The sequence below is a fragment of the Lissotriton helveticus genome, chromosome 5_1, assembly GCF_964261635.1.
Source record: "Lissotriton helveticus chromosome 5_1, aLisHel1.1, whole genome shotgun sequence".
Classification (NCBI taxonomy): Eukaryota; Metazoa; Chordata; class Amphibia; order Caudata; family Salamandridae; genus Lissotriton; species Lissotriton helveticus.
In genome coordinates, this window is record NC_136065.1 from 722,345,663 (window position 1) to 722,371,969 (window position 26,307).

General features: G+C 41.6%; 1 protein-coding gene across 2 annotated transcripts in view; it reads left to right on the forward strand.

The window, feature by feature from the left end:
• The window catches only part of LOC144754870 (PDZ and LIM domain protein 1-like), a 395,047-nt gene that overhangs the window by 106,179 nt on the left and 262,561 nt on the right, over nucleotides 1-26,307 (forward strand). The gene's annotated exons all lie outside the window — the stretch shown is intronic.

Consider the following 26,307-nt stretch of genomic DNA (forward strand, 5'->3'; position numbering starts at 1 on the left):
TCTACGGCCCCCAGCACACTCTACGGCCCCTAGCACACTCTACTCTCCATCGATACGGACTGAGGCCCCCAGCACACCCTACTTTCCATCCAAACGGACTGAGGGACCAAGTACATTCTAAAGTCCATCCATACGGACTGTTCCCCCAGCACACTCTACACTCCATTAATATGGACTGAGGCCCCCAGCACTCTCTGCAGTCCATCCACACGGACTGCGGCCCCCAAGCACACTCTACAGTCCATCTATATGGACTGAGGCCCCCTGCACACTCTACAGTCCATCCATACAGAGTGAGTACCCCCAGCACACTCTACAGTCCATCTATACGGACTCAGGCCCCCAGCACACACTTATAAGGTCCCAAAGGCGAGACCTATTGGCTATGCAAATGCTTGATTAGGTTACACTCAATAGTGCATTAAGTATCGTTAGTCCATATAAATCCCACCACTGTGTATAAGAAAATGACTACCATTTCAGAGGTTTGTAAACCGGTTGGTAGAGTGTTTTCTTTCAGGACAGCTTCAATTGCAGTTCTTTAAAAAGGCCCTGACCTTGTGTAACCAACATAGCTTTTCATGACGTCACATTAGTCCGCACCTTACTTGCTTAAAACTTGCTTTTGCACGAACCAGCATACTCTTTTTTTTTTTTTTTTTTCTTCTTTTTTTTAAATAAATGTCTTCATTAGAAGTTTTCACATAAGAAATAACTGCTATCCGTAATGCCGGATAGTGTATTCATGTGCATTGACCCGAATTGGTACATATAAGACTGGCTATAGTCTGGATATTCCTACCACAAGTTTCATGAACATTGAACATTCACGAAGCAAAATAGGAGAGCAGTATAATTTTCATACCACAGTCGGCCGGCCCTGTACTTTAACAATAGTTCCTCAAATAATCAGGATAGCAAGACTTGACCTTTATCATCTATTTTAAGAAAGCAACCTATACAGCCCTACAGATTCCAAGACTTTTATCCAGAGATTCCCCCCCTTGTCTCGACTGTATGCCGTCCCGTGCGGGTGGTGGGGTCTCATATCCTCTCCCCCAGTGGTTGGTTCAACAAGAATGCCCGCAGAGGGTCCCAAATGTCTCTCAGTCAGGAGGTCATCAGCAACCGTTCCACGTAATTAAGTGCTTGTTTGTGACAAAATATGAGATATCGTATCCAGTCCTTAAACTTGGGGCACAACCCTTCCCCCATCTACAGGCCACCCTTCATTTGGCTAACAGCAGTCTGAGAGAGGCTTATTTCTAGAAAGATGCCTCCACCTCCTCAGGGAATCCCAGCAATGCAATGAGAGGGGCAGTGTGTAGTGAGGATCCAATCATCTGTACTATGGCCCTGAAAATCTTTTGCCAGTAGTTTTTAATTGGCTTGTAGTCCCATGCTAAATGTAGGTAGTCTGACCCTTCGATCCCGCACAATCACATTCGCCATCTGTTCATAGGTAAAATCAGTAAGTATACAGCCGATGCAAGCATTTAAAGTGTATTATACACAGTCGTCTGCTATCCGATATCTGTTCTGTTTGTTGGCAACAATATCTCCATTGTCCGTCACTGAGGGTAGTTCTCAATTCCCAGTCCCAATTCGATCGCGAGTCTCTACACAGTCCAGCCCGTTCCATCTGAATGCTGTGATAGAGCATCGAGACCATGTGTGTGGAGTTAGTTCTTTGTAATACAAGATGTAAGGGGGTAGGTAGTGTTGGAGGCTCGCAGGGGAATTCGGGGGTGGCCGCTATGACATTTTGTCTCAATCTGATATAAAGGAACAGCTCCATAGAGTTGGGTCTAGCTACTCTAAAAAAAAGCATCTCTGTCCTGAAATATACCCTCCCCATATAGCTCCCCTCATGTAGTCACCCTGGCTCTCTGATGAAGCATCCGGCGACAGACAGTTTCGTGCGTCACAGGGAGATGTGGGTGATAGTGGAGGCGCAGAGGCGGAGAGTAAAGCATGGGTGTGCGGAGTCACTTAGCCACTCCCCACCAAGTCGTAGAGGGGTCCACATCCACAGCCCGGTAGCTCGTCCCAAAGAAGGCTGTAATAGGAATAGGGGCCATATACCCCTGCTTCCCAACTAGATGGGGCATATTTGGGGCGGCTGGAACCAATATGCTGCAAAGTGTGCATGGGCACATAAAAATAGAGTTCCATATCAGGAACTTTATAACCTCCCTTCAAGAAGGGCTGCGTGGTCACCTCCTATTTCAGCCTGGGCTGTTTCCCACCCCATGTAAAACATGTAAATTACGTTTTTAAGGCTTTAACAAAATGTCTGCCTGGATTATAGGGAATGTTAATAAAAAAATTAAGCAGTTTAGGTAATATGGCCATCTTTAGCAATGAGATCCTGCCTGCCAGCGAAAGAGGCATAGAGATCCATCTCGTAATTGAGGCATTCATGGCATCCAATGTTCTCCCATTATTGGCCCTCATTAGTTTCTCGTTGTCTTTTGTAATAATTATCCCCAAGTATTTAATTTCAGTACCACAACATGTCAATGGTTAATCCAAGGCATACCGTTGGATAGCAGGAGTGAGTGGGAAGATCTGGGACTTTTCCCAGTTGACATTTATCCCAGAGCGTCCCCCAAAGAGGATGTATTCCTGCAGAATGGTGTTGAGGCTGGTTCTGGGGTCTCAAATGTATGATGTAATGTCATCAGCATAATGGGATACTAACTAATGCCTAGTGGAGTATCGAATCGCACACTCTCGGTGGGGTTGACAAAGCTTGGCTGCTAATGGCTCTTTGGCCAGTGCAATAAAAAATGAGACTGGGTCACCCCTGTCTTGTGCCTCCTGTGATGGTGAAATGGGGGGAGCACACACCATTAATCATCACTTTTGCCTGTGGCTGACAATACAGTAACTCTATCCAGGATAGGAAATGGGGGTATTCCTATCCGGCGCAAGACGTCTACAAGTTAATCTCATTCCAGGGAATCAAACACCTTGGTGGCGTCCAGGAAGACAGCCACAGCGGACAAATCAGGGTCAATATCCTGCATTAAAGCAAAGAGGGTACAGAGGTTGTGTGATGTCGCACACCCAGGTATGAAGCCCCCTGTAAGGTAAGACTAGGGAGGCTCAAACGATTAACTAGCACCTTGGTCAGTATTTTCACGTCGCAGATTATTAGTGAGAGAGTTCTGTATGATTCACACTTGTCCTCCGGTTTTCCCAGGCTTCAATATATATATATATATATATATATATATATATATATATATATATATTACCTACTGGCGGTCGCCAGTAGGTATATATAGTTAGGATTTTTTCTCTATGGGTTTTTTGAAAATTCTATGTCTAATAACTTTGCCGTTTGTGGACGGAATTGGCTGAAATTTTCAGGAAAATGGCACATTTTGTTTCTGAGCAGCCTTTGAAAATTTGGGGGGGGTTCGTCAAGGGGGGGCCGAGAAAAAAGGGGGGTCCCAAAACGCGTTTTTCCCATGTTAATTTCCATAGGGCGGTTGGCCTCACTTTTAGCCCGAACGGCTGAATGGATTTGCACGAAACTTGGCAAAATTGTAGGGACTGGTAGCCCGATGTGCCTTTTGTAGGTCTCAATATATGTGCTCCAGTGGATTTTGAGAAATTAACGTTTAAAAAAAGATATATATCTGTAAGCGCGGACCAGGCAGCGGTCTGGTTCGCGGACTTTTCGCGCAACGGAGCTTTGTGAAGCGAAGCTGATTGGTTCTCCGGCGTCTGTCAACATTCCAAACAGTCCGTAGCGGCCGCCATCTTGTCTCTCGGTAGGATCGAGAGACAAGAGGAGGCGAAAGCGAAGGGGCAAATGACCATAAGGGGGAATAGTAGATCCTCGCTGACCCCCTAGGTTTGATGTGGAGGTTTTAAAAGGGCCCCGCGGGGCAAAAAAAAAAATAATAATAATAATCGAACGGCTGAATGGATTTGCACGAAACTTGGCAAAATTGTAGGGACTGGTAGCCCGATGTGCCTTTGCTAGGTCTCAATATATGTGCTCCAGTGGATTTTGAGAAATTAACGTTCAAAAAAAGATATATATCTGTAACAGCGCTCCGCTTCGCGTACTTTTCGCGTTATGGAGGTTTGCGAAGCTGATTGGTTTTTCGGCGTCTGTAAACATTCCAAACAGTCCGTAGCGGCCGCCATCTTGTCTCTCGGTAGGATCGAGAGACAAGAGGAGGCCAAAGCGAAGGGGCAAATGACCATAAGGGGGCATAGTAGATCGTCCCTGACCCCCTAGGTTTGATGTGGAGGCTTTGAAAGGTTCTCGCAGGGCAAAAAAATATATACCGTTTTTTTAGTTTTTTTGCGTGGAGTGCGCTCGGTTCGCGAACCGGGAAGCGTTCTGGGGAGCGTACTTTCTTGAAAATTAGTGAAAAAAGTTAGAGTACAATAATAATTGTGAGTGATCAGATGTAGGGTAGCTCTGAGAAGAGCTTTTGGGTTTATGGTACATTTAGGTACTTATAAGTAGGTACCAATGCACATTCTTAAATTCAGAGTGAAAACTCTGTTGCCCTCATCTGAGAAGTGAACTCCATCTCCTCTGTAGATATCTTGCATGTAGTAACGCAAGTTATTGTTGTACAGGGAGCCCATTCCATGGTCTCTCATGTAAGCTGAAACAGATTTGTTTACATGCTTCCTCGATTTCTCAATTTGTGGACAAAATTGGTTCGACCACCTCCATTTCTGTCTTTGGCATATATTTGAATATACCAAGGCAGTCTGAGGAAAAAGTGCCATCAATTGCTCAAAGGTGTCCTTTAAAAGCATTTCCAGACCTACCCCAGTCAAAGTGCCCAAATCATTACCTCCACAGTGCACAATTAACAGGTCAGGTTTTGGCAAATGCATAAAGGTTTTCACCAATGGTATCAATTGGTGACATTTTAATCCTCTGTGGCCAAACCACTTAATTTCCACATCTTGTAAATTGAGGTTAGGTAAATTCCTGTTTTCAGCGTACCTTTGAGCCCAATAGATGTAGCTATGTCCAACAATCCAGACAGAAAACATGGCGAGAGAAGGTTCTCCTGCAGTCAGATGAAGTGTGGCAATGAAATGGCAGTTGAAAAAATGAGAGTGTAAAATGAAAAAAACTGAGGAGTTTCTGTGTTAATGAAGCAGTAAGAGTGATTGGTGGATTTTGATTGCTGAAAACAGAAAGTTAGTGTGCATGGATGAGTTCGTTGAAAGATGTATTTTGAGTGGCGAAGAAAAAATCATTAAATGAAAGAATGCTTTGGATATGCAGGTGCACTGAGAGTTCAGAGTTCAATTGCAACATTGTTGTGTGAGAGGTCTTGCAAGAGGTGGTTGCTATGCAGAAAAAGCAGAGAGGGGGCAGAGGGGGGAAGGGTTTTGCTTTGAAAAAAAGTGAGGGAAGAGTTTTGATTGGGTGACATGAGAGATCTGTGTGAGGAATTACAGCATTTCTGTGCTTTTGATAGCTGCAGACTCTGGAGTGCATACCTTTTGCTCTGCTGAAGACAAATTGGTGTGTTTCTGAGACTGTTTTGAAACTCAAAGTACTTGCTAAGGTGAGAAAAAATTTCTTTAATTTAGATAGAAAATAGTGTGCTTTAAGGAGAAAATTATGAAGAAAGTTGTGTTTTTCAAATGTTGCTTTGTCTCAAGTGTTTCACAAATAGATTTTGTTTGTTTGAGAAATTGTAATTGGAGAAAATGTGAAGTATTAGTACTGACAGGGCTTTTATGTGCATAGGAGCTGTGGAGTGTTTTCAAATTATGACTTGTAAATCGTTTTTGAGAAAAAGCAATGGTTTTAATATTGATGAGAAGGACATAATGGTGTCTGCTTCTTTATAAGGTAATTGAGAGTCTTTCCCATTTCAATGTAAGAAGTTTGTCTGTGGAGCAAATTGCTTGTAAATATGCTCCCACCTGTGCATGGCAAATTTAGATTTTGAATGTTTCCGTTACATAGGCATGTTAAAGGTGACTGAAACATGCTGCAAAGGCAATCAAAAAATGCTTTTATGTGTCTTAAGGACATTTTAAGTCATTTCCCCATGTGCAGTGTTTTCAAATTATGAGTTGAAAATCGTTTTTGAGGTAAAGGAATGTTTTCAAAATTTATGTGCGCCATATGACCCCAAATTTTTTTTTCAGGGGTGCAGCAGGGTGTTCTTGAGATACCCCTGCACCGTCGGAAAAATTCGTAATTTGCGATGAGGTAATTGCTAATCGCAAATTGCACCTTCATTCCTATGGGCCTCCTGCTGCATGGAAATGAATGGGTAATCTTGCTGAAATGCAAAGTCGAATCTGTATTTAAAAGGGTCTGCACCTCTGTACGGGTGTTCGCTATGTGAAGCACGAAAGTTTCACGGGCCGAACTCAAGGCCACCTCTCTCTGAGACAAAAGAGCTCTTATTCTTGCCATGCTGTTGAAATGTGCTCCCAAGGTTGGTATTTGTGGCCAGATTGAAAACTCCCTATGTTCATGTGTGGGAGGAAATAGAACATTTCTGCAGCAAATAACCCGTTCATTTACTGTTACGATAAAATGAATACAATCTTCATTATTGAGCATCAAATAACTACCATTTTCCAAGAACTTGAACGTGGGGATGATAGCAGGAACTGGCGTGCCTTGCAACACGCAAGCCATATTTGGTCGGTGTTTGTTGCATGAACCGTGTAACTGTCTGTGCCTACACATTAGTGAATGATCTGGCGTCTCAGTGCATTCCTCTCCATTCAGATAAAGTTCTTGATCATCTTTGAAAATCTGTATGTGTATGGAAGCGACCAGACTTGATGAAGAAAACCACTACCTAAAGGTTAATAACGACCTATTGGTATATATTTCATACAATTTGAAAACTTATATAAAGCAAAAGGCAGCGTTATTAAACCGTGGATAAGGCACGTTGCCAAAGCAGTCAACCTTTTGGATTTATACTGGAAATGTTAAAGGAAGAATTACGGAGTAGGGCCTGTAAATCTTTAATAGACAACGAGTAAAATTACTCCAACCATCGTATTCCTCTAACTCCGGGATAGTAGGGGTGTTTAATTTTTTAGAAGTAGCCAATCCAAAGCATTTGGTCTGGGAAATTGTTTCATTCACAAACAACATATGTTTTGGGATGAGACATGCACGGTGGAAAGCCTCAGTGCCTTGTACCTGCCAGGTTCGTGAACCCCAAACTGATGTAGATCCTGGATATTTTTACTCTGTATTACGTTAGCATGGTCTCATTACTGGTTTAAACGCCATTTTTCCTTTTTTGTAACTTCTGCACACGACACTTAGTTGTTGCTTTAGCTTTCAGCCTACCTGCGTCAAGATCTATGCCTGCTTCAAGCAGGCGCAGGGTTTTGATGTAGCTTTGTCCTATCTGATTGTAAATGCGGCACACCGTGGGTGGCAGAGCAGCGGTGCACGTTAACTGGTGCATCCCTGGGGATGTGCTAGTTAATATAAATCTGCCCCTTTACATTTAATTATGTGCAGGGGACACAGAGTAGGTGAGGTTTATCCAAGGTTAAGAAGAGATGAGTCCTGTTCAGTGAAAAATTGAAGATAGGCTTCAGTATATTATATACTTAAGTAGTGTGTTAAGTTTTTGATGACTGTTATTAATTTACTGTTGGGTAATAGTGGTTAATAACATTTTTTATTATATTTTACCACAGATTCAACTGCACATTATTTCAAGATTTTAGGATGCCTAGCAAAGAAAGAGTAAGAAAGGCTGGAAAACGTCAAAGACAGCAGGAGCATGGAATATTGCAGCAGTCCTCTAACAAAAAGATTTGTCAAGTCACCAAGAAAGCACCGGGTAAGAGTCGAAAAACAGTCATAAGAAATATGTGTAGTAAAAAAAATATTACTACAGAAAATGTTTCACTCCAGAAAAGGAGACCGAATTCAAATGGTAAGGAAAGGCCAATGAGAAATGTTACTGCTAGAGTAAGAGATAACTCTATGCATGAAAGTAGAAGGAAACAACAGTTTAGGGATATTCGTAAACGAATGTTCCGCAACAGGATAATTGGGAATTTGTTAAAAAATATTAAGAAAGGTCAGCAGAAAGTGGTTTTTTATAAGAGAAAAAAAATAGTTGAGAAAGTTATTGATCAGGCCTTTGAAATTAAACGTAAGTTATTTATTTTGACAATCAATAGAATTAGGAAGCTAAACAAGGTAATTTATGATTTCAAAAGAAATAGTAGATGGAAGAGAATAGTTAATCGTAGTAATTTTTGTGAAGTTTTTTCTGGAGAATGGATGCATAGTTCAAGCTCTGAGGCATTTTTTAATGAGGAGAGTTATTTCCAGGATAATGATTTGGTGCATGCAGTTGACACCAGTGGTCGAGCTTATGAAGTGAAAGATGGTTGTCCAGTTGAAAAAGAAAAACTTGTGAGAACAGAGATAGAAGAGGTGTTAGGTAATGAGGTTTTAGGGAGACGTCCTAAGGGTCCTGTGTACACCTGGAAGTGTAGTAGTATTTGCAGTGTACGACAGGATTCCATCAATTTGCTTTGTGATTTTATACGGTCATTTAGTAAGAAAAGTTTGAAGCAGAAAATGAAGTTGTTGCAAGAATTAGATCCTTGCAGAGTGAGAGAAGTGATAGGTTTGCATGGTCATTCACTGGCTTGTCTTTCCAGGAGAGTATGCCAGAGTGTTTTTCATCATTTCAGGATGCTAGCAGTGCATCATAATAAAGTGAGGAAATTAGTTAGAATGTTGTATTATGCTAAGAGTCCAGCAATTATGCTAAAACAATTATGCGCTGCTCTTTTGCATGGTTCTGAAATAGATGTGAAAAATATATGTGAAGAAATTGAGTTTTGTTACTTTGGAAGTAAAGAGGAGAATGTTGAAATTGACCAAGAAGAAGAGAGTAATGTGGAAGATAGTGTACAGGTTTCCAGTACAGATAATTTCCAGAGGGAAATTGCGACGTTTGAGGTGAAATCAAGTGAGTGGCCAAATTTCACTTGTGTGTGTTGTCGACGCACTTATTATAAGAATCAGACTAAGTTAGTGGATTTATATGGAAAAAGTGAAAGGGAAAATAATAGTGAATGGAAGGATTTTACAACATACTTGATGGTAGAAAATTGTTTTGATTTGGGATTGGATCAACGTGTGTGTACTTATTGTTGTAACAAATTAAATCAAAACCAGATGCCTGCTAGAGCAGTTCATAATAATCTGGAATTGGTTGAAATTCCTTCTGAATTGAAGGATTTAAATACTTATGAATCTATTTTGATTCAAAGTATCCATCCCTTTCAGGCTATTGTAAGAATGGAGCCAAAGACAGGGAAATTGCCTCCATCAGATTTACAGAGAGGATTAAAGGGAAGAGTTGTTTATTTGCCTCTAGATTTGAAGAAAAACATTAACACAATTGGAGTAGAAAAAGTGGAAGAGGAACCTCTGGTTATCTTAGTTAATGGGGTTCCGACAAAGAATAAGAAAATATGGCAAGATTTAGTAGATGTTAGGAAAGTCAAAAGGGCAACATTGTATTTGAAAAAATATAATAAATACTATAAAAATGTATATGTTGCAGAAGAGGAAGTAAGTGAGGAAGAGGATAGCGATTTGTGTGCTGGTCAAATTGAGAAAGTAGAACCCTGTACTAGTGAAGAAATATATGAACATTATAGTGTTCATCCTTTGCATTCCAAGGAAGTCATGGGGAATGCTATTGAGTTGTTTCAAATGAAACAAGCGAAAGGGAGTCCCATTAGTGTTTGGGAGGAAAGTTTGGAAGCTCGGTGTTTCCCACAGCTTTTTCCAACAGGTCAGGGAGGAAGATATGATGAGCGACCTCATCAAATTCCTGCTTCTGAATACCGGACTTTGCGATTGTATGCAGGAGATCCTAGGTTTCGACAATGCATTCCTTATTTGTTTCATCTCCTGTTTGAAAGCGATCTGTCTGGACTGTCATATGCAGTGAACCACATCTTGAAAAGTGGTATACACATGCAAAACATCTCGGCAAGTGACTTTATGGATAAAGTCAATGTCCAAGACAGTATTTTGGATTCTCACCTGATTAATCTCATGGCGTGTCAGCGTGGTACTAATGAGTACTGGTACCGTCGTCATGGTGATTTAAAATGTATGCTGAGGAACTTAGGAACTCCCACATGGTTCCTCACTTTGAGCTGTGCTGAGTATGGCTGGGAAGACTTACTTGAATTTCTACGAGAGGCAAATGCTAACGTAGAAAACATCGAATTCAAGACACCCGGAGAACTGTGCTCTTTGGATCCAGTCAATGTATGTAGGTACTTCAATCATAGATTTGAAGGTATGATGTCTTTCATCATGAATAAGAAGAATCCACCTCTTGGAGAGGTGTTGGATTTCTTCTGGAGGAAGGAGTACCAAGCAAGAGGTGCTCCTCATATACATATGTTGCTGTGGATCAAGGATGCACCTAAATTTGGAACGGATGCAGACGACTCAGTGATGAGTTTCATAGAACAGTATTCTACGTGTGCTGTTCCAAACGCAAAGGAGAAAAAAAGCCTAAGAGAAAAAGTTCTACGTTTCCAAAGCCATCGATGTGGAAAGTACTGTCGTCGTAAATTCCGGAACAAAGACAAGTTCTACACCAAATGTCGTTTCGGCTTTCCACGATCGGTGATTTCTAAAGGAAGAGTGAACAGTTTGATGTCTTCGCTGCGACATAATGTGATGAAGAAATCACCTAAAAACACATACAATTTGAAGAGGAACGAAGAGTCTAAGTACATCAACGACTACAACCCGGTGATTTTGTCCATGTGGAATGCTAACATGGATATACAGTTTGTGGCTGATAACTGTATGGCTGTGGCTAGGTATGTGACATCTTACATCACCAAAAAAGAGAAGACAGAATTGAAGGATATGTGGGAGGACATTTCCCATGAAAAGAGCCTCAGCAAGAAGTTGTACAGTTTCAGTCTGAAGATGTTGTCGCATCGAGAAATCGGAGCTTACGAATGTTCTGACCGGTTGTCTTCAGCAAGTCTCTATGCCAAGTCCAGGAGTATCGTTTGGGCGAGTGTTGGTCTTGCTGCAACGCGTAATCGAGTTCTGAAACCTGTGCGGGAAATTGAGTATTTGGCGGAAAAGGAGCCAAACAGTACCGACATTTTGAAGAGCAACATGTTGGATACATATTATCCAAATCGAAGCAGTCACCTCGAGAATGTTTGTCTGTATGAGGTTCTGCAAAATTACATATTCAAGAGGAACATCAAAGAAGATACTGAGAAAGGAGTGTATGCTGTAATAGGAAGTGAGGGATGTCTGGTCAAGCAAAGAAAATGCCACTTGATAAACCATCGAAAATTGAGTGGCGAATCTCCTGAAAAAAAGGAGTTTTTCTATTTAGCACTTTTGCAACTTTTTAAGCCTTGGCGTGCAGAAGAGGAACTGCTTGGAGATTTCCTCTGTTACGAAGACTCTTTCAATGCTGCCAAGGAGACCATAGAATGTCCTGCTTTTCCCAAATATGTAGAAATGTTGAATGTGGAAATTGAGCAGGAAGCAACGATTGCAGCCGAGATTGCCAGAGACAGTTCTCAGGACAGTCAGAGTTCTGCTTCATTGAGTCAGGATCCACTAGGAGGACCTCTTATCGAAAATGAAGCTGCCACTGCTATGAATGAAGTGGAAAGAGCCATGGCACATGCTCAGGAGGATGCGGTTAACTTAGAAGAGTTGGAAAGACAACTCAACGTTGAGCAGAGGAAAATATATGACGAACTTACCATGCAAATTGATCATGGATTAAGTCATGATAAGAAAGAGTGCTCATGTACGTCGTTGAAGCCTGTCCGACTGTACGTGAGTGGAGAAGCGGGAACTGGAAAAAGTTTCCTTATTAAAGCAATTTCATGTTATTTGCAGGAAAGGACAGAGTCATCGCTGTCTTGTGTTGTCACCGCTCCAACTGGACTGGCAGCACATAACATTAAAGGGATTACTTTACATCGTTTACTGATGCTGCCAGTGGAGCATGACAACAAATTAGAATATCACAAGCTATCTGGAGATGCTTGTTTTGAAGTTTCAAGAGTCTTGAGGAAAATGAAACTTCTTATCATTGACGAAGTAAGCATGGTTTCCAATGTTATGCTTGCCTTTGTGCATTTGAGAATGCAAGAAGTTCTCAAAACAGAGTATGATGTGTTATTTGGTGGCAAACACATCATTGTTTTTGGAGATCTTCTGCAGCTGACACCAGTGAAAGGGCAACCTGTGTTCAAAATGCTCACGCATGAAGATACCAGGAAGTGCTTAGGGAGTATTGGCAACGTCAATATATGGTTAAACTTCAATTATGCTGAACTGCATGAAAATATGCGTCAGGCAAAGGATGAAGTTTACAAGACTATTCTACAAGATGTTAGAATTGGAAAAGTGACCGAGCATGGGAAAGAAGCTTTACATGCACGATTACTGACAAATTTATATCCAGACGAAGATGTTGTGCCTGAGAATATTTTTCAGAAAGTTACTGAGAAAAAATCTGGAATATGTTTGATGCCAACTCTTGCAGAATGTGCCAAATTCAACAACAAAATGTTGCATTTAGAAAAGCAAGAGATTGTGAAATTGGAAGCTATTGACAGAGTAGAGCATATGGGATCAACAATTATTTTGTCTGAGAATCTGAAAACAAAATTGGATTCATTAGAGAAGAGTATATCTAAAACTGCGGGTTTTGAAAAGACTCTGAATGTGTGCTTGAACTGCCGTATAATTTTAAGAAGGAATTTACATGTTGAAAGAGGTCTGGTAAATGGATCAATGGGTAATGTTGTTGATTTTGTGAAATACAGAAATAGAGATGGAATTGAATTTTTAAAAATTAAATTTGATGGCATTGAGGAAGTACAGCTAATTGCTCGTTGTTCTGCTAGATTTTTGCTTGTAAAAGACTTATATGTTCGTCGTAAGCAGTTTCCTGTTTGCTTGGCATATGCGGTGACAATCCATAAATCGCAAGGTTTAAGTGTAGACTGTGCATTGGTGAATATTGGCAGTTCTGTGTTCAAGGAGGGTATGGCATATGTGGCATTGTCACGAGTTAGGACTTTATCGGGATTGTACTTGATTGAGTGTGATGTCACAAACATTTGTGCGGATCTAGATTGTGTTAAGGAATACAATAGGTTGAGAAGAGAGTATGCGCCACATTTGCCTCAGTATCCTTTGTTTGAGAAACGTGTGGTAGGCCGGAAACGAAGAAATGTGACCAATACTGGGGAGGTTGTAGCAAAAAGACGAAAAGTTGATGAACCTGAAATTATAAGCAGAAACAAAAAGGATTCTGTTGAAGATGTTGTTGGTTTTCAATTTGAAAACAGTTCTGGTGTCAACTGCTATGCTAATGTAGTGGTTAATGTTGTCTTTTCTCTAGAAACTTTAAAAGAACAGATTGTGGTCAATTCGGATCAAAGATTTTGCAGTTTGTTAAATTCTGTGTTAGAGAAATGTAGCACTGATAGAACAAACATAGAAAGTGTGTCTGAAATTCGAAATCTGTTAGACAGATGTTCAGGCCAAACACAATTCTCTCAAAATAGTCAGCAAGATTGTCAGGAGTTTTTAATGTATATGCTTGATGTATTGCATGATGAAGGTGTAGATGTAGATCACCTGTTTGGGCTTTCTTATCAATGGCAGCATGACTGCGAGAACTGTAGGGTATCAGCTACTACTAGTGTAGACTCAGAAAGATTTATATATTTAACTTTGCCAGACAGTAAATCAGTCTCTTTTAATAAGCTAGTAAAAGCAGCTGATCACAACATGGAGTGTAGCCAATGTAAATCTGAAATGATGTCCACTTTATTTATACGAACATATGGCCAGTATGTCATTTTAATGTTCCAACGATGTAGGCCTGATGGAACAAAATTGACAACTTTAATTAAAAATTTTGTGGCTTCACAGTTGTCAATATCAGGAAGGACTTTTGTAACTGTAGCAATTATATATCATGATGGTCCTTCAATAACATCAGGACATTATACAGCGTATTTAAAGTGTAGAAATGGCTGGTCATTCTGCAATGATTCTGTTTTAATTTTCAAAAAAAAATTGCCATATGACCTTAAAAACTCTTACCTGGTGTTTTTAAAACCAAAATTTTAGGGAAAGAATCTCGGGATGTGCTCTGAGGAATTTCAAGAAGTTCTTATGGCTCCTACACTATTTGGCCTTGAGGATAAGTGTAGTACAGAGACATAACTTTTTACCATAACACTGGACGTTATTGAGAAATACGTGCACTTTGAATGAGTTCAGAAAAACTATTTCTTTTTATAAGCTAATTGAAGCAGCGAATCAAAACATGGAGTAGAGGGAATGTAAGTCTGCAATGCTGTCTACTGTTTTACATTGCTTTGTGATTAAAAGTGATGTAGAGAATTAAATAATTGTACTAGTCATAAAGGTAGTGTAAGTCTGCTTCATAGTAAGCAGTATCAGTGTGATAGGAAATGTAGAACATGATTGAGCAAGAAGGGGAAGATATTACTAGTCCAGGATTGTGTAAATGATCTTCAACATTTTAATTCTGAAAGTTGCGGAAATGCGAAAAGACGGGATTGGCTTACAAGAAATCCAAGAGTTATACATGGCTCTGACACGATTTGGCCTTGTGGAATCGTGTGGTAGAGAGCGAGAAGTCATTTATTGTATGTAACATGTTTTTGAAAACGATGGAGGTTTTCTTTCAGAAAGTGGCGGGTTGAAAGTAATAACAGCACAACAGAGTGTAAGCTGTTCATAGGACATCCTTGGCCGTCATGGAAAGTAAGTTAACTTTAAGGAGTTCTGAATTCTGATTTGTAATGTATGGGTTTTTTAAACACAATCATTTTGATTGTGTTTTTTTTTCCCCGCTGTTATATGATGAATACCTTCAAGTCACTGTTTTAGTGAAATTTGATACATTCTGAGAACAGCAAAAATAAACCATTTAACATGTATAATTAATTCTGTTCTGTTTGCATTTATGATGTACATGTAGAACTGTGTAGGAGGCATGGAGAAGGTGAGGCTTCTGTCAGTGTCAAAGTTGTTGCATACAGTGCTCATATTCTACGTAGTCTTTTATATTTCATTACTTTCACTGTTTCTGACAGATCTAAAAAATTTTTTTTTAAAAGAACAGTAAGTATAAGGGAAGGAAACAGACAGTTATGTTAAAAGAAACACAGCTATAGGGAATAAACTAGGGATACTGTTACCCGCAATCCTCTGCTGATGATGTCACTGAGCATGTCATGAATGATGTAATATGTGACATCATCAGCAGTGGATTACGGGTAATAGTATCTCTAGTTTACTCCCCTATAGCTGTCTTTCTTTTAACATAACTGTCTGTTTCCTTCCCTTATACTTACTGTTCTTTTTTATAAAAAAAAATTTTTGGTTCGCTTCCGGTTCGCGTACCGGGGAGCGAACTGGGAAGCGAACTAAGAGAAATAGAGGTTGGCACAGTTGCAAATATTGTACCAATTTTTTTATAACGGGGAGGTAGTTCTGAAAAGAACTTTTTTTTAAATTGTTTTTGTTGTTTTATATTTTTTTTTATTATTTTTCTGAACATTTTTTTTACTTTTTTTGAATTTTTCTGAACAGTTTTATATTTTTTTTGTTTTTTTTTCGGAGGGGGCAACGAAAACGATTCATTGTAAAGGGCTCAACAGGAGGAAGAAAACAAAAAAAAGAATTTATTGTTTGGGGAGTTTCGGACAAACATGAGCATGATTGTTAATAGCTCTGTTGATCAGAGTGATGCTACTTTCTGCGTAGCAAATGATTCCACTGCAATGTACGCAGACTTGTTTTACTTCACGAAATCTCGTTTGTATATTTGGCACCATCTCCCTGCCCTCTGGTCCCGTTACTTCCGGTACAACAGATCTTCTGGCCATAATAGGGAGATTATCTAGGTCGTCCTGTTCCTCTTCTTCCTCTTCTTGCTGAATTATAACTTTAGCAGGTGGTCCACTCTTCCTTGGATGTGGTGGAGGTGGTGGGGAAGCACCAGCTGAAGCTAGTAAAGAAGCCATTGCTCACTGGTAACAAAGGGTCTTTCTCTCACAATGATGAAAGTCAGAGTGAGGAAAGAAGGAGGGATTTTCACCATTTGGGAAAAAAAATAGTTCTCAACCAATGAAAAGTGTTCATTTTAGATCATATGACCTAGTCTTACATCATTAGGAAACCGAAAGTGAAATGAACCAATGAAAAGTGTTATTACCAAGTCACATGACCTGCTGTGTTTACGTTACGCGCTTTGCAGGGCCTCCCGGTTTGCTTCCAGAAACCTGTGCTTTGCGACTCGGTAAGCGTACGAGTTCGCTAACGTAGCACGTCATATGACGTATCACGCGACAACGCGAAACGTCATGCGGACGGGAGGCGTCACGATGTTGTTTTCTAACGCGGCAGTTGCGGTAAAGAAACGTTTACCGGCTCGCGGTCTATTTCGCGGCATCAAGGTCAGCTAACGGGAAGCTTCCCGATTCGCGAAGCGGGAACGAAGAAAAAAAAATATTTAAAAAAAAAAAATTATTCATAAACATATAAAATATATTTTTGGATTTAAAGAAGAATACATTTTACAGCTACAAATATTAGCTGTTAAAAAACCAATGAAATTCACAGAAAAAACCATAGGTTATAGACCATATATAGTTAGGAATTAGCATTTACAAAACCTTGAAAATTCACTGAAAAAACCATAGGTTATAGACCATATATAGTTAGGAATTAGCATTTAAAAAACCTTATTTTACTCACACAAAACCATTGAAATTCCATATATAGTTAGTTGCACTAACTATATATCGCGCACCCGTAATCCACTGCTGATGATGTCACATATTACATCATTCATGACATGGTCAGTGACATCACTGATGACATCACTGATGACATCTCAAATGACATCACTGATGATATCTCATTTGACATCAATGGTCACATCAATGATGATATCATTAATGTGACAATACAATGCATCTCTTCACACTTTAATAGAACCTCTGTTACACCCAGTGTTAAATACAGAGTATAATTTTTGAAACCATTGACACACCAATACTAGTTACTACATACCCACTCACTGATTCCTACGTCTACACACACATTCACTCATTCACCCATACAATCATTCATACATACAATCACTCATCTTTACAACACTATCATATTGCACTCATACACCTATACAGACACTCACACTCTGCCACTCATCCATGGAGTTACTCACACACCTAGTCAGTCCTGTAAAGAATCAATCACTGTTCCATTTTCTAATCTACACAGTTAAACATAGAGTACCTTACATTTTAAAACATATACTAACACATACTTACTCTCTTATAGAATCACTGATACAAGTACACATTGATCTGCACAGAGTCACACACCTCCCAGCCAGTCATACACACACTCAGTCTCCCATACAAATACTTGTGCAACCAATCAATAACCCATATAGCTACTTATATAGCTACTGATCAACACATGCAGCAGCTTGCACAACAACAGACATGCTGATGCACACTTTCAGACAGTTTAGTCACTAACCCGTGCATTTAGTAAGACGCATTTAATCACTCACTCATACAGTCAATCACGCACCTACTAAAACCTTCATTGAGACACTTATACATCCACTCATTCTTCAATATGTAAAACATATTTAAACTTTACAGAAACACATAATCACTGGATGTTGTCATCAGTGATGTCATTTGAGATGTCATCAGTGATGTCATCAGTGATGTCACTGACCATGTCATGAATGATGTAATATGTGACATCATCAGCAGTGGATTACGGGTGCGCGATATATAGTTAGTGCAACTAACTATATATGGAATTTCAATGGTTTTGTGTGAGTAAAATAAGGTTTTTTAAATGCTAATTCCTAACTATATATGGTCTATAACCTATGGTTTTTTCAGTGAATTTTCAAGGTTTTGTAAATGCTAATTCCTAACTATATATGGTCTATAACCTATGGTTTTTTCTGTGAATATATATATATATATATATATATATATATATATATATATATATATATATATATATGTAATGCCTTGTGCATCAATATTGGGAGAATGACAGATTCACAAGGCTCCTCGTATAGGTTTTTGAGCATAGGAGTCAGGAAGCCAATATACGTTTTATAAAAATCAGACGGCAGGCCGTCCAGACTGGGAGGGTGACCAGAATGCAGCTGCATGATGGCAGATCGGATTTCATCTTCCTCTAGCTTGGCAGAGAGGAACTCCCTCTAGGCTTCCCCCAGCCCTCCCAAGGCCATGACCTCCAGGTAGGACTCTAAATCTAGGGGCTGTGTTTTCTGAGTTGCGCATAGCGTGCAGTAGAATTTGTAAAATAACAAGTATATCAGTTGTATCCATGCATGTAGTGCCCTGCGCTCCCTTTATCTCCAAGACATTGTTAGAGAACCAAGGCTTGCGGATAAGTTCAGCAAGCACCTTCCTGGGTCTCTCCCCTTCCCCAAACCTGCGGACCTGAAAATATTTACAGCAGAATAAACACTCCGACTCCACAGTGTCCTGATATTCAGTCAATGTACTTCTAAGCTTTGTCTGCAGATCCCCCCATGTGAGTTGCGTAGTTCAGACTATAGCAGTTTGATGTCATTCTTTATTTTACTGAGTGACTGCAGATATCCCGCAATATGCTCCCTCCCTTGCCATGCACACCCCACGTATAGTGACTTTGAAGGCTTCCCTTACTGTTGCTAGTAGAGGGACAGTATCCATGTTGCACAAAAGGGGGTGGTGATGGACGGAGCATCTGAACCAATCAAACACTCACACCCAGTCAAGAGATCTGCGTTTAATCCATCACCGTTCTTTAGCCCACTCTGCCACCCCAGTTCAGACACTGCTATATGCAAATCAGTCTGACCCAGTGCCTCATGGGAACAGTCCAGCCCGAACTGCCAAGCCATGCCTTACTTGGACCGGAAACAAGCTTCCGGGGACCGGTTTCTGGCATTTCAGTCATGTTCAGCCCGGCTTGCTTGAATCCAGTGGCAAAGTGAGCAAGGGACTCAGTATCCATATTGCATCGGAAGAAATCTTGTATCTCCTGTCCCACCTTCACCCTGAATGGGGTATCTAAAAGGGCAGTGGAGGAGAGTCGCCAGGACAGGTAAGGTGTATTCGGGGGGACCAGCAGCATCCACACCGGATAGTGATCCAAATAGGTGCACGCCAAATAGGATATTTGACTCAGCCAAGAGCTGAGTCCTCTGGAGATTATCCGGTAGTCTAACCGTGACCACGTGGAATGCACAGTGCACAGTGGAATGAAACGTGTCCCCCATTCTCAAACAGCGGAGAGTCCTCCAAGCGTCCAAGAGTTTATGCCCTGTAATAATCCCTCACACCTGACATTGATGTAGTGATGGACCTGGGGGTGTGACCTGTCCATCTGCAGATCCAGTGTAATGTTAAAATCTCCTCCCCAGACAAAATGAGTGGATCCTATGTCGGTGATCTTTCATACAGTAGTGAAAAAATTGGAGTTGTCGCTATTAGGACTATAACCGCACACCAGAGTGACTGAGTGTGACCCCAGTCTGCCCACAATAGGCTGTATCGACCCTATCGCTACAATGTGGACATTTTTCCTCATAAGTATCGCTGTTCCCCGGGTATATATAGAGTAAGAAGCGAAGTCTGTGTGCCGCCCAATGGGAGGCACAGGTAGTGGGAGTAGTGGGATCTAGATGTGTCTCTTGTAACATGGCGATGTGGATATTGTGCCACTTCAAATAAGCCCAGATGTGCCTATGCTTGCAGGGGTTACCTAGGCCTTGCACGTTCCATGTCAAGAAGTTGTGGCCAGATCGTGCAAGAATATCTGTCATACAAGTGTGAATTCAAGGAATAGTTCTGCAGGGACCGACCAAGTGGTTCTAAGGAGTCAGCAGTGAGCAGTGCCAGACCATAGCATCCGTGTTAAGCAACATGAAAACCATTGAATGCATCCCCATCCCTCTCCCACCCACAACAACATCCCAAACCTGCTGGAGACAATCCACCCCCCCCCTTACCAACAACCAGCAGAGAAACCGGATTGATGGAACTGACCGGAATACCTGCAATGATAAAACACAGCAGCGAATCATGTTGTAGGGTCCCTTAAGGGACCATTTTTGCACCAGACCGCAGGTGAGCATATAGAGATAGGTAGAGGAGAGATAGAGCAATAAAACCAGTATAGTATGAGGATAGTTGTGAAGTAGGGTAGTTGAAAGAGAGAAAGAGTTTAGATTAAGCCCAAGAAACAATTAAGTTTACATTAGGGGTATCCTGGTGGGGTATCATTAAAGGTCACAGTAGGTTCCCTCCTTGGAGATGAAGGCGCCTGGGAAGGTCTCATATTGGTCCCAAGTGTCCGCAGTAAGTATGACAATAGCAATGATGAGTTGGAGTCCTCACATCAAGGGTACCCACTGCGGCGACTGTTTAAAGGATAGAAATTGGTGAGACTCCGTCCTGCTCAAACATTGGTGATGTAGGACGGGAGGCCGATTGGGATGTTACATTCAGGGGTGTCCCACGAATGATACGCTTCAAAACGTCAACCACATGTGGGTTGGTAAATAAATGTTGCTCCCTTCGTGAATGGCACGGAGGCGCGCTGGGTATACAATGACGTATGCAAACTTGGCTGCTGAAGCTTTTTTTTCACGGGTTGGAATTTCTTCAGAGCTTCCTGTACTGCGATAGTGAAGTCGGGATATATGGCAAAGGCAGAACACTTGAAGGCAAGCCCATGCTGTTCCCTGGCCAGTCGAAGGGCGGCGTCTCTGTCTCCATAGTTTAATAGCCTCGCGATAATGGGCTGTGGGGTAGATCCTGGAGGGAGTCTCAACACCAATGAGCGATGGGCTATCTCCACCACCAGCTGTGTAGAGAAGGCACCAGCTCCAAAGGTGGTCGTGAGCAGATGTTCAACATATTCTTCCATCCTGCCTGTATTTATAGATTATGGTGTGCCAAGGATGCGTATATTGTTTCAGAGCGAACGCGCCATCAAATCTTCATTTTCGCCCGCTTTTACCTTCAGGAGGCGCTCCACATTGAGTAATTATTTCCTCTTGCCTATGAAGGTGTCCTCCAACTTGGATATTTTGTGCTCAGCCTCCCTGATGCACCCATCATGCTTCTTGAGTTTTTGGGCTATAAAGTCTATGCGGGTGCACATACTGTCCATTTTTCATTCTATGGCGGTGAGGGTATGCTCCATTGTAATGAGTAATGACTTCATGTTCTCTTCTGGGGCCTGACAATGTACATGTGTCCCCTCATCCATGGTCTGTTCCACGTCATTGCTCTGTGCAGGCATAGATTTTCGGGCTTCAAATGGTAATTTAAACGGCATGCCCTCCCTTATGCCCATGTCTTGTTTGCCAGTGTTTTGAGGCCTCCATGCCAGTGAATGAATTTCAGTAGAGGACATTAGAGTAAACGTCTTTCTCCTATACAAGCTTATGCAACAGGCTTTATATTGGCCTAAGGCTGTAGCAGTTCTTCCCCTTGCTCTTACGCCCAACCCCTAGCGGATCCAGCTCTGCCCATGTCGCGTTTGCTGGTGCTTTAAGACCTTTAAGCCAGAGAATTAATTTCAGTAGAGGGCCTCAGAGTAAAAGCCTATCTCCTATACAGGTACAGGCAGTAGGCTTACTTTGGCCTCCGGCTGGAGAAGTTCCTCCCCACAGTGAACCAGGAGGGGTGTTGATCTGGGCTTTTATGCCCAGCCCTTAGTTGATCCAGTCACTGCTCGCCCAGCTCCCTCCTTCCAAATCTCCACGAGGCCTAGCGGGCCCTACACTATGCCCTATGGCCAGCCGTGATGGTGCACTGGTCAGAGATGCCGCCGGGTAAGTCTCCCCCCCCCCCCCCGCCTCCTGAATAGTATGTTTTGACAGGTCCCCCAGGCTCGGGGCACCCACCACACCCCAGAGGGGACAGAGAGACCCGCCTCAGAGTGTTCCCGCAATCGCTCCACCACTCTCCACTCGCCGGTCCGACACATGCACCGCAACTGCATCTTGCTGCGAATGTCCGCTCACCTTCCCCCGCAAGGCCGAGGGCTGGAGCTTCCACAGAGGATACCAACTCCCCCCCCGGTTCTTGCTCTGCCTCGTGGTGTGCCAAGAAAACCGAGGTGTTAGGGGGTCACGGTAGGCTGTGCAACCCCTATCCTCATTTCCTGGCTCTGGGTTTGTCCATTTGGGACCGGATAATGACAATTGTGTATTCCGGGCAGTGCCACCAAACAGCATGCTTTGATCGCAGCTTGCACTCTGAGGGATTGCTGGAACCAGGAGAATATGTGGTTCTCATTGCTCGAGCTTCCATTCTAACTGCCGCACTATCAAGTAAATGCACACTATTTGAAGTGTCTGACTGTTTTTAAAGAGTTGGTCTTGTTGACCAGTATTGTCTGCATACTTGCCTGGTAAAATATGGTAGGAAGCTGAGGTGGACCTTACTGACTCTACTGTGAATTGTAAAATACCCAAAACTATTCATAAGGCTACTGTTTGGCACACGTGGATTCTTCACTTGGCTTCAGAATGTAATTGTCGTAAAATTTGTAATGATGGAGCACCAACAAAATGTTTATTCTCACAACTTTGATCTGTGCCATTTCCACCCCACCCCCCTCCACCCCCCGCCTGAACAGTTGCCTCACTTCAAACATAAACATTGTTAAACAGGCATCCCCAATATTCTGTTCCTCAGGTGATACATAGATAATCTATAATGTGATAAAATTATGTAAAGAATACACACTGCTACGTCATAGTCTACACACTTTAAATTCAGGTAAAGGTAAACCAAAATCTTACTTAATGACTAAGGCTTAACACTTAACAATATTATCAATTCTGCAGTAAATGCAACTACACTTTATTTCCCGCTGTCAACCTCTCTGCCACTCCCACTGAGAAATGCTATGTCTTTCACTCAGTGAAGAGTGTCTCTCAAAAAGCAAGCTTTTTCTGTACCAAAAATAGGAAGCTTCACTGGGACACTCTCACAAATTTGCCAAACTCCTCCCCGCTCCATCAAACTGTAGACGCTACCACTAGGTCTTCCTTACAATCACTTGACCTTCCAGCGCACTGCCAAACACTTCCCTCCACTAAATCATTCTTGTAATCTAATTCTTCTATACCAACCAAGTGATTAAAAATTGCACAACATGATTGAACTATTTCTTCTGAAATCAATAAATGCAGTTAAGAACTAAGATGCAGACCCTTCTGATCTGAGGTCTGCAGAGAAAAAAATGTTAGCCTGAGACCCTCTTAAAAAAAATAAGTATTGCTGTTTCCAAAATTCCTTTGTTGGAAAATGTATTGAAAATGTAATTGCCATCCATACACAGGTGGCTATTTAACTTTGGGCTGGTGACCTTCAGTCCCACCAGGGTGCCTGAAATTATAACTGCCCACCATATTTAGAGAGCTCTCCATGCTATTAAATGAGACTCTACCATATCACTTTTCTGAAGGCACTGTGAGCTTGCCTGTGTATTTTTCACAAGATCATCATTTTTGCTAAGCTTCTTAGTGCTAATAGTCAGGCCAATGCTTTGAAAAGCTTCCTCCAGCACTATGCCATTTGTATGCGTAAACGTATATGTGTGGGACTAGCTTCCCTGCAGCATTAAATGCTTGGAATTTACCATCCTCACACTAATGAGCTAGAACATTGCTCAGAGTGGCAACTGCTTCAGCCTTATTGAACTGCTGCTTGTAAGTGGATATATGATGAAAAGACAACCAAAAGGTGAACAGTTGCAGAGAATGTGCCTGCAGTGAGAGTTCTTGTCTAGAAGGCCCTTTGGAGGAGAGGCATTAAAGTCAAGCTCTAAAAATACCTTTGTTGTATATTATCATATGTCAGAAAAAAGGCGATTGTGCGGCTGTTCTGTCGTGGCATTGCAAACAGAGCTGCTCACCAATGAACAAATTGTCGCGCAAACTTTAACTTCTGTGCCGACATGGTTTTGACTTTATAATTGAAGTGCAGTACTGCTGCTTCCGTTCATTTATCTTGGTGATCTTGATTAAATTGAACAAACGTTGAAGATTTCAGGTTTGAACCCTTTGTGACAAGGACCCTTTAATATTAATACACTGACTACAGTGAACAAGCTATGCGACAGCCAATTGGTCTCGCCTAGGAGAGAGCTTTTGGCAATGTCAATTTTTTTTTTTAGCCATTTTGTACAACAACCACATGGACAATGGAAGGAGAGCGGGCAGTTGGGGGCAGTAAACAAAATTGACAAGAACTTATGGCAAACACCACGAACAAGGAAGTGCGGGAGGGGGCAAGCAACACAGACGAGGGAGGGAAGGATGAACACAGAGAGGGGAGAAGTACACAAGGGAGCCAGCTGAAAAAAGACACTCTTTGCCAGAGTGCTCAAACACAAAGAAAAATAGTGCCTAAAACAATGAGCAGTGGATGGACACGAGTAATGCGTCCATACTCCAGAAACAGGACGAACGCATGTAGAGGAAGGAAGCATACAGATGACCAATTAGAAAAAAGCAAATGAGAGTGACAAAGAAGCAAACCAATGATAAGTTCAGTTGAGTAAGCCCAAGCAATCTTATTGTGCCAAGCTCAGAACCACACACATTTCATGCAATTAGTACATTGTCCAGCCAGTTAAATACTTTTAAAGTTTGAGATCCAATGACATGGTGGGGATAGGGCAGTTCTAAATAGAGGGGGTGCCAGATGCCTGGCTCAACTCCTGGTCCTGTAAGAACCTCCAGCCCAAAACACACAGAACTTTGACAGGAGGGGAGGTGACCTAGTGGCTACAGCTGCTGGTTTAAATACTAGCCTCTTCCCCCCCCCCCCCCCCCCCCCCATCCTGTGAATCCTGGTGAACGTCCCAGTGCCCGAAAAGAAACGTGTAACTTAGGATGTCCCTTTTGTGAATTGATTTTATGTCCTTGGGCAAGGTTCGCTCTATGTAAAACTCGCGAAAATAAAATGTCTGTCACCCCCTCTGTAAATCTCACCCAGAGAAGAAAGCAATTGTCAGATCATAGCATAGGCGAATACTTTATTTCACCAAATACGTCTTGTGTTTTATTTAATCGCCTAAAATCTAAGAAACATTCAAGTTCTACATAACTGACTTGCCTCTTTGTTGACTAATAGAATTGTCAATAGGGCGGGGCAGGAATGTTCTCAGTTCTTGTTTAAAAAACACTTTTAATAAATACATCTCAAATAATCTAATATAGTCGGGTAAAACGCATCCACCTGTTACGTTTTAAAAAAAAATTTTTTTACTTTGAAGATACCTTATCATATTCTAACATGATGTTGGTTGCATGATTCACCTGCCAATATTTTCAGTACTCGCACGGACTCTTAACGCCAGAGACGACCCTTGACTCAGCTCTGGCTTGGTCCTCCCTGTTCTTTTGTTGGCTTGCCCACCTCTAGTTCTAAAGTATTTGTTTTACTAGGCCCAACAGACGAGGGCAGGCCCCTGCAGCTCTTTTTTGTTAAGCTCTGCAGGAAGAGTAAGCACTGTCAGGGCAGTGCAGCAACCTTCTTTTTATTATAACCCTACGAAATGTGTCAGCAGCGTTTTTTATTTATTGTTTAAGTGGAATAGCAGCCGATTAAGACAGTATCTTCATTTAAATCCCCCTTTCTGCAACAAGCATCGAAGAAAATCCAGTTTTTCCATTATTTTGAGAGACGAACCCTGACAAATAAGAGCTTTTATGTCCTCCTTCCTACTATAGACAAAGTAATCTTTCTACTCAGTCCATGGTCGGAGGAGGGAACTTGCAGGATAGCAATGACTGATCCCTGTCCCCAACTCACACCATGGACCTAGTAGGAAACATACTGTGCCATTTATGTGAGTCAGATCTGTGGCATTTACTACACAGCCCCATCCGGATTACCAACATAGAAAAAGGAAAATCTACTATAGCTTTAGCGGGAGTGCGGGATAGGTTAAGCGTTTCTCCTCTGTCTGTGGTGGGACAGGGCATCTGTGGCACTTATTTATCAAAAGTTTTATTTAGCGCTAGCTAGACCCGGGGGTATCAGAGCGCTTTACATAATCATGAGCCAGGGAATAAACAAGACACTTAGTTACTGCCATGCAAACAATCTTAAGCTAATGTACAAACAGCAATAAATACACTTGGA